The 17,510-nt window shown below is 40.5% G+C and overlaps 1 long non-coding RNA gene across 11 annotated transcripts; it reads right to left on the minus strand.

Annotated features, from left to right (window-relative positions):
• Positions 1-5,135: 5,135 nt before the first annotated feature.
• On the minus strand, positions 5,136-12,547 carry LOC131237177 (uncharacterized). Of its 11 annotated transcripts, none has more exons than XR_009167089.1 (9): positions 12,415-12,547; positions 11,493-11,579; positions 11,306-11,388; positions 9,071-9,493; positions 8,551-8,980; positions 7,637-7,689; positions 7,259-7,310; positions 7,081-7,167; positions 5,136-5,748 (listed from the first exon to the last, which is right to left on the minus strand). It is a non-coding gene; the product is annotated as an uncharacterized LOC131237177 (long non-coding RNA). The 11 variants fall into 11 exon arrangements; XR_009167097.1 differs by having other exon boundaries at positions 11,481-11,579; XR_009167091.1 differs by lacking the exon at positions 12,415-12,547 and having other exon boundaries at positions 8,551-8,616; positions 8,871-8,980; positions 11,493-12,157.
• Positions 12,548-17,510: the final 4,963 nt, after the last annotated feature.

Genomic DNA, 17,510 nt, shown 5'->3' on the forward strand with positions numbered 1-17,510 from the left:
ACAAATTAAGGGAAGAGGAAGCATCGACTTATAATAAATTGATGAACAAATAGCGCTCTCTAATCTGAACCTCACGCTCTCAAGATGCCTCATCAACGCTATGATTACCCCACTGATCCTGGATCTCGAATCTGAAATGATCAAAACTCGAATACTAAGCAGTATCGTAGGCTATGGGGTCCATCACAAGGGGCTTTTATCTAAACTAGTCTTATACTTAAATTTGAATAGCTAGACTTAATGTAGTAGACTCCTGATCTCAGGTTAGTTGCGCGCCCAACCAAAATTCTTGCCATTATGAAGGTACACAACAATTAGTTGTGCACCACCAACCTGAGTGCATAGTGAATGAATGAATATGCAACTCCTACTTGATAAGTCCACATATCAATACAGTTCCTCTCTGGGATCATCATCAGGATCTAGTACACTCTACATGCAAATCGTCGCCCACTGACGTGCGCCCATGCAAGTGGAAGAGACCTCACCATCCGTCTAGCCAGTAGTCAGCCAATATCTATCTGGCACATCGATAACGGACCCATTCAGGAGGTGGTCAAACTCAGCCTAGCAATGCCCCCTACTCTCGGGCAGGTAAGGCCATACTCCCTCCCAACCAACCATATCACAGTGGGAGACGTGACCTGCTAGTATTTGGCCCTCATGTACTCATATATATCCACTCGGTCTCAACATTGGAGTGTCTCCTGGCCATGGAGGTTTATGAATTTTCACCCAGGGACATCTATGATGCTCATATGCTAGAAACAAACATTTTCGGTGTCCCATCTGGCCATCCACAATATGCCTGTGGAGGTTATGGCCCTGATATCTCTAGGGTGTACAGTAGTCACAATACACAATGCAAAATACATGAGTCATACAATCCAGTCATGCATTAATCTTGCGCATACCGTGCGCTCATGTGAGATAACCTCTGCCTATCAGGGGGCCTCATAACATCCTACCCAATGACATATGCAATGGTTAATCACATCTCATGCCAAACATGCAAATGATGCGTATGCACATGTATTATGATGTTATGCTGTCACATACTTATAATCGATATTAATAACTAACATCAACAATCGGCCTCGACAATGTGGACATTTAACCAACATTGCCCCCAAGGAATGACTCACATAGAGCCTAACATATAGTGGACCCATGGCCTTAAACAAGGGCCTAATATACAACACCATAGGCCTTACTTAAGAGCTTAATACACATCACGATAGGCCTCTCACATGGGCCTAATATATAACAATGGGCTTCATCGCTTGGCCCTCAATTACATCACAATGGACCTCATCACATAGACCTCATACTCATCACATTAGACCTTAAACATGGGTTGAATACACATCCCAACGGGCCTCAAATACGAGCCGCATATACATCACATTGGGCCTCAAACATAGGCCACTTATACATCACATTGGGCCTCAAACACAGGACAAACACACATCACAATGGGCGTCAACTACGGGCCGCATATACATCATAAGGGCCTCGACAATTGGCCTCAACAATCGAAATCGGCCTCGACAATTGGCCTTGACCATCGAAATCGGCCTCGATAATCAGAATTAGTCTCGACAATCGGGATCGGCCTCGACAATCGAAATCGGGCTCGACAATCGGCACTGATAATCAACATATAAACAAGGCGGGATCCATAGATGAATAGTCGATCAACCATAATATAAAGATCGGCCCTCGGCTGTAGTTATATCAAATTCGATAGCGCGAAACCATCCGTCTATGGCGAATGGGGCCCACTTATCTGGGTTAACCCATAAAAGAATTATGAGAATATGCCTAACAAGGCATAAGGGAAGGTCACAATGTGGACATCCAACCATCATTGCCCATCAATGTGGACATCTAACCAACATTGCTCCAAAGGAGTGGCCTACATAGAGAGCCAAAACATATAATGAGCTCGTTGCCTCACATAAGGGCCATATACACATCAAGTGGGCCACATCACATGGGCCTCGAATACATCACAATGGGCCTCGCTCATGGGCCTCAAACGCATCACATTGGGCCTTGCCCATGTGCCTCGAATACATCACATTGGGCCTTGCCCAAGGGCCTCGAATACATCACATTGGGCCTCGCCCATGGGCCTCAAATACATCATATAGGGCTTTGCCCATGGGCCTCGAATACATCACATTGGGCCTCGCCCAAGGGCCTCGAATACATTACATTGGGCCTCACCCACGGGCCTCGAAAACATCACATTAGGCATTGCTCATGGGCCTCGAATACAACACATTGGGCCTCGCCCACGGGCCTCGAATACATCACATTGGGCCTTGTATAAATCAAATGGGCCGATCAAATGGGCTGAATCAAATGGGCCGAATCAAATGAGCTAATCAAATGGGCCGCATCGCATGGGCCTTGAATACATCACATAGGGCTTTTCCCATGGACCTCGAATACATCACATTGGGCCTCGCCTATGGGCCTCGAATACTTCACATTAGGCCTCGCCCACGGGCCTCGAATACTTCACATTGGGCCTTGCTCATGGGCCTCGAATACATCACATTGGGCCTCGCCCACAGGCCTCGAATACATCACATTGGGCCTTGCCCATGGGCCTCGAATACATCACATTGGGCCTTGTATAAATCAAATAGGCCAATCAAATGGGCTGAATCAAATGGGTCAAATCAAATGAGCTAATCAAATGGGCTAAATCAAGTGGGCCGATTCAAAAGGGCCGAATCAATGGGCCAAGTCGAATGGGGAGAGTCGAATGGGCCGAGTTGAATGGCCGAGTCGAATGGGCCAAGTTGAATAGGTCGTGTTGAATACACCATTCATCCATTGTTAGAGATCATTATAGAGCATAAAAAAATAAATCATATCCAAAGGATTATCTGGACCATACCACAAATGGCTGTGGTGATAATGATTTCCACAATTAAATTCCAATGGGCCCACCATGGTATTTATTTCCATTTAGTCTGTGCATAAGGTCACAAAGATCTGGATATATAGGAAAAAGAAATATTATATTGATTCAAAACTGTTGTGGCCTAAAGGGGATTCAATAGTAGACGTTCAACTTCACTATATTCTGTAGTGTGGTCCACTTGATATTCAACCTGTCTTATTTTTCTTCTTAAGCCCAAGGACAATCTCACCAAATGTATAGACGGTTTGTATATCAAGGTGGAGTCCACATAGGTGGCTGTCCACTAAACAAATAAACGGTTTGGATGTAATACAAACATCAGGGGTGAGGTCCACGTACGTGGCCCACCAGAGGATTGAATCTGCTTTATATTTTGTCTCAAGCCAAAGACGAGCTCGCCAGATGAATGGACGGCGTGGATACAAACATATATCACATTGGACTCCACCCGTCCAGGTTGCTGGACGGTGTGGATGGGACCCACACATCTGGTGCGGCCCATCCAGCACCGTTCAGAATTGGACGGCTGGACAAACATCACTGGTGGGTCCCACATAAGTAGGCCAACCCAAAAGGTATTACTTAATATAATATATGCTATATAATATAATATTATATATTATATACTACACTACCCATACTCACTGTCCAGATTCATCTGGACGGTGCAAATATCATATTAAAGGTGGGTCCCATGTAGGAGTGGCCCACCATAAAATTTTATTATTAATATAAAATATTATATTATATAATATATATATATATATATATATATATATATATATATATATCATATATATCTGTATACGTGGAGTGTTAACGTCTAGTGTCTAGAGACGCTAGACGGGCAGTCTAATGAATGGACGGTTTAGAAGGGGCCAACGCAGCAGCTGGGTCCCTCACTGCTATTGCATTCCACGCTATAGGTGGGTCCCACGTAGGGTCCACCACCATATATATATATAATGATATATTATATTATAATAATATTATATTTTATAATATGCATTTTTTTTCTTTCTTCTATTTTTTTTGTTATTTTTGTTGCTGGACAGTACACCCCATTGCTGGATCATACTTCTATGGAGGCCATGTCCAGCGTCCAGGGACACTGGATGGATGGGTACAACATAGGCATCATGGTGGGTCCCACATGGACGTGGCCCACCTATTTGGATCAATCTAATATTTGTGTTTTTCCTTCCATTCAGGCCCGGTAACGGGCTAGACGGTGTAGATCCAACACATCCGTCAGGTGGGTCCCATGAAGATGAGTGGCATGGATAAAATATATACTTCATGGTGGGCCATATACACAAACACACCATCATCCGCACAAGAGAGAGAGAGAGAGAGAGAGAGAGAGAGAGAGACGATGAGGTAGAGGAACCCTGCCACTATAGGCCCCTCTCTACATTGCATACATCAATATGGGCCCAACAAGTGGGCCTTAAAATTGAAATCAACGGTGGATCACCCACCTATTGCACTCCTCCTTGATCCCTTAGACTCCTATGATCCTTGCGTTCAATTTTGATGGAGGTAGATGATGAATGAATGGTTGAGATGAGAGATGAGAGAGTGGGAAAGTGGTCCACACTTGGATTGCTCTTGGAAAGTTTGGACGTTGGGTGTTGCTTGGGGGGTTGGAGAGTATAGATAGAAATGAGAGAGAGAGAGAGAGAGAGAGAGAGAGAGAGAGAGAAATGATGGATGAAACGAATGGATGGAGTGGTTGTTGTAAGGAAACGATGGTTAGGGTATGGGCTTAGTTGAAATTTGGGTGAAAAAGGGATGGGTGGAGAGAGAGAGTTGACGTTGGGAATAGGAAAGGGATGGGTTGCTTGTACTTGTGGTATGGTGTGTACTTGGTTTGATTGATTGATTGATTGATTGATGGGACATGTTGTAGAGATTCTCTCAGAATTCGCAACACGCGGCATTTCTTCGGAATGAATGCGGGCCCACATCTTCTGGCCTGGGTATCGGATTGGTGCGCGAGTCACGGCGTTAGAACCATGGCGACAGCGTAGTCGCTAGGGTACAAATCTCGGGTCGTGCTGACTCTGAAATAGGAGAAACATCTCAAGGTCGCACGAAAATGCTGATAACAAATTGCGGATTGCCGGAATTTGACTGGGAGGATCGCGGAAGCCTACGGAACGGTACGGGCTAGGATACGGGCCTTACATAACCACATCAACTGCCATAAAACTAAGGTTAGAAAAATACCGATGTCTCAAGATTTTCACATAAGCTTATGGTGGGAAAAAGGAAAAACCCAACTCCAAAATCTCCTTGCCTTTTTACTCATGCAAACCTCAGCACTGCAACCGCCATTAACATCACAGCCCTGAAGAAAATAACATTCACACTTCTATTGACTTTTCTCACAATCTCATCCTCATTCAAAACCACCCTACTTGAATTCTTGCTGACATAGACGATCGTATCTCTAAAGTGGTTGAATGCCCATGAAAGCCAGACCAATCCTAACCCAAACCCAGTATTGAGTAGCTTGGTGGCACAAAATGGCACTCTTCCACCTGCGACCTTACAGAAGACAGAGAAGATGACGGCAAGGCTAGTCCCAGCAATCCTGACTGAGAATTGGGTCAGGAGTTAAGGGAGTTTTGGTCCAGATTTCTTCAGTGAAAGGATTGCCATCTTCCCCCTCAGTTTATTGAGGAGTACAGATAAAAGGCTTTCACATGCATGGAAGTAGCTCTTTCTATAGAGGTCCCTCCCCTGGCTGATTTTTTGCTTTGCTTTTTCCTTGTAATGGTTTCAACTTGATCTTCTCGGGGCTGGAATTGAAGAAAAGTCAGACATGGAGAAGAGGATATAATCAAAACATTTCGACAAATAATAACAAAAAAGATCCAATACATCATGATAGACTTGGCCTATGTAACTATTGAAAACATCAGGCATGTTAGGATTGGGGGTCAACTAGGAGAAGCAAACAATTTCCCTGTGATTGACATTTCCTCTTGTTTGGATTACATAGAAAGAGAAGGAAACCCATATGCTTTCCTTAGGAAAGGAGTCAACCTTCTCTCAAACAATCAAATGGTGTGAAGGAAGTTCTCTTCCAATGTGAGGTTTTGAATTTCAAAATTGGAGGAAAAAGAGGTTTTCTTTCAAAAATTGCAACCCAAACAATGGAAAATACAAAAGGAAAGCACTTTCCTTCACAGTTTCTCTAACAAAACAAACATGTGCAAGGGGTTTCTTTCCCCTCCTATTCTCCATCCTTCTTATGTCACAATTTCACTTTCCCTCGCATTCCCTATTTTACCCTCAATCCAAACAAGCCCATTATGTCATGATAGAAGTTATTGATGACGCAGTGTTGGGGTGAGAATCTGACATTAGGTGTGCTACACATATGCCAGATAATGATCATAGGTGTCAATAATTTAATCCATTAGCCTACTAGATGAGCACTCTGACCTAGCCATTGGGCCATGACACCTACATGGGGGCCATGGGTCCCAGCAGATGAACAACCTAGAACAACACACCAGTCAATTGGCATCTGCGACGAGAGTAAGATTCATAATCCTACCATCACCATTAGTCATCTCATTACTCAAAAACCAAAATATTGATCACATTGGTCAGTTAGGGTATGAAATCACATCATTATGCCCACTACAATGACAACAGGCTTGGCACTAGTTAGTTGCATAAAGTGGAAGAGAAAGCAGTGGTGGATTTGGGTGCAAGAGCGGTGATTCAACATTTCCAAAATGTTGCGAGTATGAACTCCCAGGAAGTAAGAGCAGGCAAAGGTAGAAGCTTTTCAGACGAGTTTAAAATCGGCAAAGCATCCCACACAGTAGATCCATTCAGGACCCTCATATTAGTTTTCTATAATGTTGTGGTTCAAAGCTCCTAATCTGTGCATCATATCGACCATATACTGCCCAAACTGTATTTTAATTAACTAAAACAACACAAAACTGAATCATGGAAAGAAAAGCTTTTAACAATGATACTTAAATTCCTTTGGATGGGGAAACATTCAATGATTTAAGTCGCTGGAAAAAAGGTTGAACACATTATATTCCGTGCTAAAAATTTGCAATTTAGCCAAAGAAGAAAAGATTGCTCTATAATAGATAGATCAATACCTTGCTAGGCTCAAAACCGCCACTGATAACCTCCCACTGCTCCTTATCTAACTAGAGAACTACCACATCTCCATCGTCATATAGTATCTTTGAAAGAAATATCATTCAAGAAGTCTTCAAGAAAGTAGATAGTTTGGACAGGGATAATTAAGAGAAGTACACAAGTCTCATAGTTCACCACATATTTCTTCTTTCCTGGGTTACAAGAATGCACAACACCTTCATAAAACCTGCAGGTAAGAAGGGTAGAGTTTACAATAAATAGGGTGTTAAACGAGTCCATCCTAACAACTCAGCTTCCTGTTATCTCAAAATATTTTTTTTTACTTCCATGCTAAGAAGCCATGAAGTTGAGTGTGCCCCCAAGTTGTGCTTTACAAGGCTACCCAAGCATATTTAACGACCTCGGTTTAGGCAAACAAGGAAGCAAGGAAGCACTAGTGTTGATGTGTAAGATTACTATGTTCAAACCATACACCATGTCAATATATTTTAATAAAAAAATATTAGAACATATAAAAATGAGGAAGAAAATAAAAAGTGTGAAGGGAAGAACCTGCTTTCACTAGGAGCAGAAAAATTGTTCAGGCCAAGGGCACACGATACTGACTGACAAATTAAAGCAAGAGGAAGAAAGATATCCTAAGGTCAGTGAGATATCACACATGAATACAAGCACTTGAACCTCAAACATAAAATAATGTTTCACTTTGAATGAGCATATTACATCCAAACATAGATAAAGTACTAATAAATCTCAAGCATTAAAGAAACAACTTATTGTATAGAAGTACTGAACATCAGTAGTAAAACCAAATCCCCCCCCACCCCCCAACACACACACACACACACAAAAAAAAAAAAAAACACCCACAAAGTGAATAGTTGAAAAAAAAGAAAAAACTGGAATATACAACAAATACTCTTAGGAGTCTATATAAAACTGGAATCATTGAAATCCATAGACTGCAACTGCTATGAAAAAAAAAAACTTCAACCTACGTCTACAATTCGAATGAACAGAAAAGATAGTAACTGACAGAAGTGAATAGTTGCATGCAAAACTGAGAGTGCTTTAAAAAGGAACCTCTGATCATTGTGCACTATCACAAGCCATTACCAAAAATAGATAAAAAATGAAGTTGCAAATCAGTAATGAAACTTCAACAGTCAATCGAATGCTTGGACAGCGGCATGTAATCCAACAACATATAATAGTGGGTTTGAAAACTACGTTATTACTCTTTTTTTCTTTTTTGGGTTAATCCACATGCATGTTATCCCAGCCCACCAAGCTACTGCCACATGTGCCAACATGGACGTGTGCAAGATCCAAGCTACTAGTCACCTTGAAGCTTTCCCTTTTCAATTGTATCAACTTTGAAGTCACTATGCCACTTCAGCATCTTTAAATACATATCCTCTGCTTTTTGCATGTTGAAAACCAACCAGAGAAATTGTAACACTTACCTCATATTCCGATATTGGAATTCCTTGTTGAGCACGTAGTAAATGTTCTTGCCTCCATGTTAACCGCTACAGGGTAAATGGCAGAAATCAGGACCACATGGAAGAATATATTTGGTATATGAACAAATAAAGAGATAACCAGTTATGAAGAGTTCATCCACACGTAGACAATGAGGTATATAAAAACTTTAAATTCAAGATGAGAATGAAAGGCTTTAAAACTAAGAACAAATTTGCACTCAATCACCCATGCCAAATAAATGATTGATTAAATAGGAAGTCCATTGAGATGTCAGGTATCTAGTTCTAGAAGAGCTCACCTTATGAACGGTTCATAAACGACAATCAGGAGAGTTCAACTGATGGACAAGTTCATTGATGAGATTGTTGTAGTACTACAAGCCTTTTGGGTCGATAGCTCCCCGTCCATCTGCATGTGAATGGCCACAAGAATCAAACAGGAAGTTTCAGCAATGCATCTAGGAAATTGAAAATTGAATCAAACTAATAGTCTACATACCAGGAATTAGCCTGGACTAGGAAATAGAAAATCTTTAGGCATCCAGGCCCATCTCATGCATTAGCTTCAAATCTTTCTGCCATCAACCAAAACAAGCATTTCTATTGAGAATCTACTAGGTTGTTTTTTCACCTTGTGCTTGAGATATTGATTTGCTGAAATGACTCACGTGCTCTTGTCAAAAAAATTTCCTGTGACAGAAAAAAAATCTCAGGTGATTAATTGAATCTTTTGATTCTGTCAGATGATGAAGATGCAGAATAGTGGTAGGTGAAAATGCTGTTAACCAGCATGTGTGTAAGTATCCCATATGATGGGCTTTCTTCCATCTTCAACAGCGGCTCCTTCAACGTGCAACAGGAGAGTAGTGAGTTCCTTGTCACACAGGCCAGCCCATAAGCTAAGAACCAGTGGCTTCATTTCCTGATATAATACAACCATGTTAATTTAAGTATCAAATGACTCGAGAATTAGTTGGCTGAGCAACTGCTTCCTACTCTTTACTAAACAGGGCTTTCCCATCATGGGTCCCATCAATACAAACCCCTCCAATCATGTAGCATACACCAGATGGCATAAATCTAAAGGAAGATCTATTAACAGATATTGTAAGCAAATATATAAATCGATAAGCCGCATGCAAATGGGAGCGATCGAATTCACCTGTGGCTAAATACAATTTAGTAAGATCATTGGGCTCTGAGTGTTGACGAATGGAAGCTTTATTTAAATTACAAACATTGGGAGCTTTAGCTTGCAAAATAGTAAGTTATTAGTTCAATCAACAGTTCGGTTTGACACGGATGTGGCAGTCATATGCTACAATTGCAGCTGAACAGCGAACCCCTAGATGAACACTCTGCAGAAGGTGTTGCATGTTTTCCTCATCATGCACTATGTCTACATCCTATATTCAAAGTAGACGTGATAGCTGATCCTGCATACATGACTGGTTCTTGCACACCTGGGCCATGTTGGCATGTGCCGTTAGTTGCCTCTTGAACCTCTCGTGCAAACTGCCTCCGGCATTGGTCACTGCAAACTAAAACCATGTATTTTTGCAACAACTATTTTTGTAATTTAATTAGTTTGACAAACCCCATCAACAAGATTACTTTCCAACACCAGATGATTGGTGTAGTTCCTAGACTTGAGAGATTTGTACTCTAGGGGCCAATAAAGTAAAATTCAGCCGATGGAAAGTGTTAATTATAGAAAACAGACCAACATAGTTTTTTTTTTTCTTTGAAGTAGCTGATCTTTGGTCCATGTTGCTAATTATTCATCTCCGGCACCTGTCAGTGTCAAATAGAAAGTTGAGAAAACAAGTACAATGACCTCAACTTCAGGTTTTTGTTTATAGGTTACTGAACTACTTCAGAAAGAGGGGTGTTGTGGGTTTGATGCAAAATGTTTTAAAAACATAACAAAATTTTGCAAAAATATAATGCCACAAAAGTAGGATTGTCAGCTAAACTGAATAAACTAGAGTGTGATCACAACTAAAATCGCTATATGCTGTAATTTCCCAATAATAAAATACCTAAGCTGTAATTTCCCACAAACATCATCATCATCATCATCTAAGCCTTATCTAAACTAAACAAATATAAAGGTAAAGCAATAGTGAAGTTCAGTGGTCAAGTTGCATGCTAGGGAAGATAAGAGCAACATATCCTAACTAAATAGCCACAAAAAGCACTTACATGCTGGATTTGGGTGGATTTGAAATGTTTCAGGAACAGGGGCTTCAGCAAACTGAAACAACAAGAAGGTGCAAATTGATTAAAAATAAGGATTACTTTGTTGCTTAGATGAACTTTCAGCATACCCAATCCACATCCAAATGCAATGCTGAAAGAAACTGTCTGGTAAATCCAGTATTAGAGGATCATCCCTACCTCAATACCATGAAAAAGAAAAGTGTGGAATCAACTACTTCTTCTTTTTTTTTAAATAAAAATTATTTATTCATGTATTTTTTGGACTTGGAGGGTCAATCAACTACTAAGGAAATATAAAATGTTTGATGGAATATATGCATGGCCTGATAAAGCTGTACATGAGAGGCCCACCTTCTGCAAAAATTAACAGTATCAACCATAATTAATTGATCCAATACAACTGTCATAAAATCAAACAAGATAAGGAAAACTCTATTACATTCTTCTAAGCATAAGAAGTAGTGTCTGAAGAATCACACTATTTTATTTTTTTAAGATCAGCCAACCTCACCTTAGTCGGGGCGCAACTGGAATTGCGTATTATTTCATTTATTTCAGGTCAAAACTGTGGACAACAGAGTAATCCAATAACAGCTGCATCAAAAGGTAAAATAGAAGAACTATTATTATTTATTGCAAATGCATCTAAAGCTAACTTGATAGAGGGAATCAAATACACCAACAACCAGTTGTAACACCTGGCTTCCATTTTGGTAAATCAGATCTGTGAGTGTGAAGGATTGCAGGTGACAGTTGCTTCCTTAAGACAACAGCTTTCTGCAGCACTGGAATCAAGGGATTCCAAATCGAATTGCCTTGTTAGATGCTTCACAAGCCACTTTTTTTTTTTTTTTTTTTAGTAACAAGTTTCCCTCCTTTCCACAAAGCAAAAGAAAACAGGAAGCAAATATATAAATCGACAAGCCGCATGCAAATGGGAGCGATCAAAATCATTTTTTTTTTTCTTTCCAATAGACCTTTCATTACCTGACAACGTCATAACGCACTTAAAGGTATCAACTAGAAGGGTGCCATTGAAACATTTAACAAAATCAGGTGCATCTTGAAGAATTGATTATGGTAAAGGTTTCTGAAATTAAGAATAGTTTTCTGGTGGTGTCTTCCAATTCCATGATTCCATCAAACTTCCATTACAGGATTCAAGCTGTTTACTAGCACCAATGTGGAGAAGGTTAATCATAAGGTAGTTGATTGCACCGAAAGTTTCTGCATAAAGTTCTCTTACCCATTTGGTCTCAGTATAGTAGATCTTTGTGGCACACTTGCCGATCATGAAATTACATGAGTACTAGCAATAACATGATGAATGTCACAGAAGTTCATCCAAAAAATAGCTAGGGATTTTGGGGGAAAAAAAAAAAAACCATTCCTAAGATGTGCTTTCTACAGTGTAGTATTTGGGTAACGGCAATACTTATGTTCAGAAAAAAGCCTCATGCACTGACTTTGGAGTGCACAGCAGAGATTATTTGTTTCAACAAAAATGCATTTCTATTCTGACAACCCGAAGAATTTTTCATACCCATTGCCACTATAAACCTCAAAGGGAGTTTCATTATGCTAAATATTAAAAATCTGGCAGAATTACCAAAGATTTACCTCAACTTTCCAACATATGCATTACTTCCTTGGGACAAGTCATCAGCATCAAGAGAGATTATATACTCAGTATGTGCGCCGTGCCTAAACCTTCTAGCTGCCAGCAGAAATTTCCCTTGATCCTGTCACGCCCCATACTCGATAATCAAACTCACAAGGAACCCGATGGCTGGTTCTAACAGCAACAGCCTCCGTAGTACCCCATTCTCAGCTCCTGAGGCAGGTTCTGATCCTGGGATCCTACAAGGAGGATTTCCATAACAATATAATCATTTCCACTATGAGCATACCTAAGATCACAGCAAGTATATCTAAGAATAATAAGGCACACATCACAAAATTCACTAAAAATTTGAACTTTTACAAATTTATATTAGGTTCAAAAGGACATACAGAAGATAATAGAAAAGGAGAGAAATGAAGGTCTACAACACTGGGTCCTCAAGCTTAGCTCTAATCTAAGCTCTGCCATTACGACGCCTCCCTAAAGTCTCCTGCACGCATCAATCGTGCATAAGCTTATAGAAGCTTGGAGGGTGGTGAAAGTGTGTGATAATGGTGCACAGAAAAATAGTATGAAATGCAAGAAGGAAAAACATGCTCAATGAGGATATCACCAGCCTTACTAAGGCTTATCATGAATACGATGCAATGAGTACTGGGTGCGCCATACCAAGGCAATGCATGAAGGGGCTTATACAGTCAATGCTAATACGATGCAAGTAATGTCAGTGCTCATATCCAAACCTCATGTCAAATACCTTTCCAATCATAAGGAAATCACCGAGATCCATTACACTGCAGAATGACTGCCGCTCTACAGACCCGCACAGTCAAACGAGCATAAGAGACCTCACTACCCGCCCGTGGATAGCCAATCACCAACGAGGCTCGACGGTAGCGGACCCATTTCATGAGCTGGTCAGACTCGGCCTAATACTACCCTCTCTCACAAGCGGATAAGGCCACATCTCTACCCAACTGACTACATGACAGTGGGAGTCGCGGCCTAACGGTACAAGGCCCTCGTGTGCTCATAGTTTCCACTCGATCACGGCGTTGGGGCAATCACTTAGTACCATGGAAGTTTTGAAAATTTCATCCATGGGCATCATATGCACTCGGTATGCTCGTAGTGGAAATGATTATATTGTTATGGAAATCCTCCTTGTAGGATCCTAGGATCGGAACCTGCCTCAGGAGCCGAGAATTGGGTACTACGGAGGCTGTTGTGGCTAGAACCAGCCATCGTGTTCCTTGTGAGTCTGATTACCGACTCTGGGGCGTGAAAAGATCTACTGATGCTGCAACATAACACTATAAATGAATAAGCTGAAACTTCAACCACCCATTTTGGTGAAATCTGCAACTAAGCAAGTGCTGAACACTAAAGACTATAAATAGAGACTATCAAAAGATATCAGACAAGGATATAATGAGATGACCCCACGTGTGGGGACTGTCGTGGGATGTTGGATTTTGCAGGGAGAGGGAGATCGAGAGAGAGGGTCAAGATCGGGAGAGGGAAATCAAAAAAGAGGAAGATCGAGAGAGAGGGTTGAGATTGGGAGAGGAAGATCGAAAGAGAGGGAGGTCGAGGGAGAGGGAGATCGAGAGAGAGGGTTAAGATCGGGAGAGAGGGAGAGGGAGAGGGAGATTGAGAGAGGGAGACAGAGATGGAGACGGAGACGGCGATGGATGCGAAATGAGGAATTTTAGGGCGTTTTGGCGTAAGAAATGATAAAAATTATTCGGTAGTCTGTGGTAGATTTACAGTATGTGACTCTTGGGCCATGTGGGGTCCACTTAAAGGTTACTAATCAATTCCATTCTGTCCATCTATTTCAAAATAAAACAATAAAGCACAATAATAACAAATAAGAAGATCTAACATCAATTGGGACACACCAACAAAACAGTAGAAAGAACAGCATATAACAGCAACAAATCTAGTACAGTTCACTACTGTTTCAAATCAGGAATGGCTTAAAGCCGTTTCTGAACCAAAATCCCAACTGTACCAGTTTGAAGATTTTGGTGTAGTGATTATTATTATTTATTTTTCTTAGTAAATGCAGGATCAATACATACTGGGGTGGATTTTTGTAAAAGTCTATGTGGTGTCTCAGTTATTAGAAGGTTGACTGTCATAGTTTGTTGCGAGTTCTATTATCAGTATTATTTCCACCTTTTAAGTACTGAACATGAAGAACGTCTTATTTATGCAATACCTCTTCCCATTTTTTCTGAACCACTTGCATTTTTGAATGCGTGGGTTTTATTTGGATGAAGAGGTCATGATCCAATGAGTTTCTAGGTTACTTGGATGCGACATTCTCTTTTTAGTTTTTAGAATCTATGTGCTGGTAAGAATGCCAATCAATGGAATCTTGGCATGTTCTTCAAGACTTTTGCATGATATGAAACATTTTTTCTCCTTTTAGGTTCCATCTTTGTTGCTATTTGCTGCAAATTTATTTATTTATTTATTATATATTTGTAGATCTTTTTTTTACTGGATTAAGTGGGCCTGGGTTGTATTATTAAAGTGGTTCTTTCACCTGCAACATTATAAATAAAGTGGTGTAGAGAGATCTTTCTACACTTTTTCTTCTGCTTAAATAACACACTAGGTTCTAGCCAATCATCCGAGATGGTAAGGGCTACTATGAGTCATCCACCATACAGCACAAAGCAAAATCAAAACCAGGGAAAAACTGGTCCTGGGCAAGTATAAACAGATGGTACCAACATAGCCAGCCCAAAAACACATGACCTGCACTAAAACCAAAAAGACCCAAAGCAGAAACAAGGAGCCTTAGCAACTACCAATGCAATGACCAACACAAACATGTCCAACACCTATTGCCTCCAAGGAGAACATTCCCATGTGCAGTCCACTTGAGTTGGATATGTCTCATTTTTGGGCTCATACCATAAAAATGATTTGGCATAATGGATAGACGGCATGGATAAAACAGGTACATCACAATCAACCCCATAGAGCCCTTTCCTTGCTCGAATCCATCCAAGCAAGTTATGCTTGGAGGACCAATAAAATAGTGCCACATCATAACCCAACGAACTCACTGTTACCTGGCCACACCGAGCTTATCAAAAAACATAAAAATAAAAATAAAAAGTCCCAACTTCTCATTTATATTCCTATTTTTAACCATTTTATCATTTATAAGGAGCCTTAGTCTTAATATTAGCCCTTCGAAAATTATTGGCCACCAGAAAATTATAGAGAACTCGTAGTGATTGGCACAATCAAAGTATCTGAAAAGCCCATGGACACCAATTTTCTACATCCCATTACTGACAGCCCATATAACCACACCCACCGTGGTGTGTTTATACACTCCATCTAGCCACTGTGCCAGCTCACGTTAGGAGGTGGGCTAAAAAAATCAGGCAGATTCAAGACACAAGTATAGACCATAAGAAACTATGGGAATTAAAAGCCCACCGGTGAAACCTTCTAGACACAAGTTTCTAGATGTTGCATGAGAATAATGACGATATGAAGCTCCTCTTGGAAATGAGTTAAAAACAGGGGATTTAGCTGGTCTTCATGCGGATTATCTCATAGATGTATGGATAGGGAGAGATAGGTTCATCTCTCTCTCTCTGGCTGTGTGTGTCTACATACATACATGTGTGCATCATAATCTGCACATTCTTCAACTTTATAAACATGCGTCTTTTAACACCTGAAGTTTAATTGAAAAGTTCCACTTTTTCCTAATGTTTCCTCAAGATTCCCCAACACTAACATTCCCTGGTTATGAATACATGTTCTGTATCCTAAGTCATCGAAACATGTAAGATACATGTAACGGCAATGATGCTCTGAACATGAGATCATGGAAGTTTCACATCTTCACATATTCTAGGTTTGTGCTCATTCCAAATGTCCTGTACAAATTGCATATGGGATCATTTTCCAAAGAAATTTCCTCTTGGCTCAAACGGTCTAAGGAACCAATCCAACCATGCACCATCTCTGGAATTCTGGAATGACCCAAGCAATATCAAAGAGCTGAAAGACAAAAACAGTTCATTTTTTTATGTGAGCTTACATTGCAAGAATTAATGATTCACTGATTCCTCACCTCTCCAACGTAAATAACAAGCACCAGGGAGTATTTCTCAAAGAAAGACGAACTTTAAAAACTTTTTTTTAAAAAAAAAAAAGCAAGAAAGGAAAAGAAAAAGAAAAAAGAAACACCAGGGAGCACCATATTTTATTTCTTCATTTTTCTTGAGGATCTTATTTGGGACTACCATCCTATAGAGAGCTTCCACCCAAGGAGGTACGTGTGAACCCCACACATTAGAACAAGGCTAACTACTTGGATTTGATTTGGAAAGGGCTTTTAATAACTCTTTTTATAGAGAACTTTTCTGGTAGTAAAATATTGTTGTGGTGGGTGGGGCATTTCTGGCTGCTTTCTATACCATACACATGCATCAAGATTGCAAAGGTTCAATTTTGTGTGCTTCCTGAACATTTCAATGAAAGAACCAGATAGTAAATGCAGAAGTGTGAGTCTTCAAGATCTAACAGTCTACATGATATAGAACCTTCATGAAGCCGAAGATTAATGCTCCAGATCTAGCAGCCCGCCTATTCATTACTAGAGTAGATGGGTCTATTCACCCGTCTAATTCTACGGTATAGATGGCCCCAGATTATGATCTATGACTTAGATCGTCCCAAGGACAAATTAAACGGACAAATTTCTATATACCAACCACTATTCCTCTTTGTACTCTCGATATTTCTGATGATATATTTCATGAGAGAACCTCATCCCTTATATAGGAAAGGATGGGAGTTTGGATGAGACTAGATTATCCGGTCTTATCCCTATCTCCCATCCTCATTCAAATTTATATTTGAAAATCATCTTCCAACCGAAGAGGCCGAAAGAGGTCTAAACTCATGGAACCCACCCACTAGTGATTGTCCACCAGTGGGCCCCACAGGCCTATGACCAACAGAACCACACCCAACTTCCATGCTTTGCATCTGCTCTCCAATACGGTAACTGATGCTGGTATTTTTAAAGTTGCAAATAATGGCAAAT

Source organism: Magnolia sinica, chromosome 2, assembly GCF_029962835.1.
Source record: "Magnolia sinica isolate HGM2019 chromosome 2, MsV1, whole genome shotgun sequence".
NCBI lineage: Eukaryota > Viridiplantae > Streptophyta > Magnoliopsida > Magnoliales > Magnoliaceae > Magnolia > Magnolia sinica.